Consider the following 3,795-nt stretch of genomic DNA (forward strand, 5'->3'; position numbering starts at 1 on the left):
GAAAAATTATAGACTCCCTACCATTTAGTCAGATGCTACGTGTGAGAAGGATTGTGGATGAGGAAGAAAAAATTTATCCCACTTTTAAGATCATGATAGAGAATTTTAAATAAAGGGGATATCCACAACGAGTCATCACTAAATAGAAAAATAGGGCACAACAATTTTCTCGAGAACAGGCACTGTGCAAACATCGTGAGAAACAGGATTTAGATAGAATGCCTTTTGTTTCTACCTACAATGATTTAAGTCAAGGGAATAGCATTAGACACCATTGGCCATTAGTGAGGGATGACCACAGTGATATTAAACAATTCAACGTTTGTCCCCTTATGTCGTATAGACGTCCCACAAATTTAAAGGATAGATTGATGAAATTGGACATTATAAGTAACACTTGTAAGAGACAACAATATTTGAAACCTTGTAAAATGCGGTGTTTTCCGTCTTTGGGTTGCATTAATTGTGCATTGATGGTAAAAGGCAGTAATTTTATACATCCAGACAGCGGTCATAGCTTTAAAATTAAGCATTTTTTGACATGTAGTTCTGATTGTATATGTAATCTGGTGTCCGTGTAAATTTCTGTATGTTTGAGAAACAATGTGTGACATGAAGACACGCCTCTATAATCATAGGTATACCATTCGCAAGGAAAGGAAAGATCTACCGGTGTCTAAACACTTTTTTGTAAGGGACACGGTGAACGTGACCTTCGTTTCATGATTATTGACCATATACCGGCATTGAAACGTGGGGGTGATAGGCTCACTGCTCTAAAAAAGCGTGAATTAGAGTGGATTTACAAATTTAACACATTGAGACCTAATGGACTCAATGTTGACATTCAAGTGTCAAGCGTGATGTCCAGATAATCATATGGGAGATTATACTTGGGAATTGTTCTGCTTCAATGGGGGTTTTGCCTTCTTTGCTCTATTATTTATCTGCCAATTTTTGATGAAGTGTAATGGTGACATGATAAAAGTCATTTTTTTAATTGCTCTTTACTTTTTCCCTTTTTAGAATTGAAATATCGTATGGGGACGAGCCACACACCGTCCGTCGATGAACAACAGACTCTGTACAACAAATTGTGGTGCAAGCTATATATATCTATTGATATTTTTTCTTCCTCTACTGTCTGTTAAAGCTCAATCGTCAACATTTATCGCCCATATTACTATAGATTATACGAATGTTATGTTCTAGGGCTTTGCCTACTCCAATAAAATACTATTTAATCATTTATCCAATTGCTTTTTGGTGCTAATATAACAGACCGTTATGTCTATAATGGATAGCCACCACACGAAGGTGTGGGTGACAGACCATATTAGACATGGAGCTTGTCTGATACACTATATTGTAGATGTTGGTGTCCAGATAATGGACCCGGTCTGCTAAAGTTATTTTTGATACTGGTGTAAAGTAGGTTTAAGTACCATTGAGACATATAATGTCAATGACCATTCTAAGCTGAATGTGCCTGCTCTCATCAGATCGCAGAAGTTACACAACTGCAGGCCTCGCTAGTACCAGTATGGGAGACTGTCTGGGAATCTGTGGTGCGGTTGACTTTGGCATTTTCCCTTGAAAAAATACATTTTACTTAAAATTCATATGTTGCTTGAGTGCTGCCAAGAGCTGAGGATTCGTAACTCTCACTACGGGACGAACTTGTTTCTGATGGGCTACTGTAGACATTTGTCATGGCAACCTTGGACGCCGTCCACTGATGGTGCATGCTCTGTTGACTATTGCAGACACTGGAGGATTGTAGATTTTAATTGAAACAGCACTTGCACGATTTGGTCTGAGGCTCTGCAACTGGTGAGTGGCTCGTAACGCCTCCCCTTCACTAATATATATACTTGTTCAATGTTAGTGTAATGGATTAAATACACTGTTTTGTAACACAGAATTTTTATATACACTTTATGCAATAACTGTTTGTACATTGTTATATGGTGCTATTCAATTTTTTACATTTGTATTAGCCAAATGTTGTCCTTTTTTATATGTTTGTATGTTAATCACTGCTGATTATGATTTGTTTGCACATGGGTATAAAAACCCTGCTTTGCACATGTCACTTCAGCTTGAAAAAGGTCCTGTGAGACGACTGAAACGTAGCTTATCCTTTGAAACATGGAACAATAAACCACATTTTTGTTTGACATCAACCAATTGGAGTGCTGCGATCATTTCTTCACATGCTTATAGGACCGTTTTGGATTAAGGTTCGCATAGCACCAACCTATACAGTCACGAAGTGCTACTTTTCTCTTCCACCTTCTAGATAGATAGATAGATAGATAGATAGATAGATAGATAGATAGATAGATAGATAGATAGATAGATAGATAGATTTATCCAGTTTTGTAGTTTTCCATTCCAATATTTTATGGTGAACAAAAGTTCCTAGCTCTTGCTTTGGTGATCGCAAAACGGAGCATTGTTTATATAGATATTAATCACATCTTTGTTTTTATTTAATGTTATGATCGCTTTACTTTATGAAATGTATATTTGCTATTTAAACCTTTCCCTGATAGCACATTGCCTCATTTGTGTTCTATTTTTGATGGCCTTCTGTACATGAATGCAGTTATTATTTTTAGGTTTGGACAATAATTTAACCAAATGGAGATAAATAGTTGTTTTCTGTTCTAAGTGAATAAAGAGCTGTTATTTTTGCTACTATAAATTAGTGCGCTGTACATTAGTAACAGAATATTCTGTAAGCTTTTGACACATAGGTCTATGTGTTTTTGTAAAGTGAATTAAGCGCTTGCCACTTGCAGGTTCAGTAATATAAGTCAATTATGTACCTTAATTAATTATGTATGGAAAACACAGTGGTTCGTGTAGAAATAATTGTATACTATCAGTTAAATCAAATATAGATTTTATGTAATCACAGTAAAGTGGGTTCTTCTACAATATAAGCTCTATAAAAATTTAGAAGAGAGATATATATATATATATATATATATATATATATATCTCACACAAGAAAATGTCGACCGCACACTGTGAACTCTAATGCCACTAAATATAAATAAATATGCATTACTGCTAAATCTACTTACAATAGGGAGGTTTTTAGCGCACATTTTGATCAAATTATGTGAGCCTAAGGCCTCATTTACACGAACGTAATATACGCGCGTGCGACGCGCGTGCTTTGCACGCATGTCGTACGCACCTATATTAGTCAATGGGGCAGTTTAGACGATGCGTGAATTGCGCTCAGCGCGTGTGCGCAGAAAAAAACTCACGACATGTTCTATAATCGTGCGTTTTTCGCGCACTCACGCACCCATTGAAGTCAATGGGTGCGTGAAAACCACGCATGCAGCACGGAAGCACTTCCGTGCGAACTGCGTGATTCGCGCAAGAGCTGTCAAACTCCTGAATGTAAACAGAAAAGCACCACGTGCTTTTCTGTTTACAAACATCCAAACGGAGTGTCAAATTCGAGATGAGCGCACCGAACTTTACCGGGTTCGGCCAAACTCGTTTTGACCGAAACCGGTAAAAAATGTTCGGGTACGCGACGTCAGGAGACAGTCACTGTCCACGGTGCTGAAAGCGTTAAACTGGTTCAGCACCATGGACAGTGACTTCCGCTCCGAAAATCCATGAACCTGTAAAAAAAAAAAGACGTGCTGACTTACCGATAACTCCGGTCCGACCTCCCGGGATGACAGTAAAGTCCAAGTGACAGCTGCAGCCAATCACAGGCCAAGCACAGGCTGCAGCCAATCACAGGCTGCAGCGGTCTCATGG

At 38.1% G+C, this 3,795-nt stretch overlaps 1 pseudogene; it reads left to right on the forward strand.

The window, feature by feature from the left end:
* The first annotated feature begins 1,461 nt into the window (after positions 1-1,461).
* On the forward strand, positions 1,462-1,580 carry LOC142655102 (5S ribosomal RNA; annotated as a pseudogene).
* Positions 1,581-3,795: the final 2,215 nt, after the last annotated feature.

Source organism: Rhinoderma darwinii, chromosome 5, assembly GCF_050947455.1.
Source record: "Rhinoderma darwinii isolate aRhiDar2 chromosome 5, aRhiDar2.hap1, whole genome shotgun sequence".
Lineage (NCBI taxonomy): Eukaryota > Metazoa > Chordata > Amphibia > Anura > Rhinodermatidae > Rhinoderma > Rhinoderma darwinii.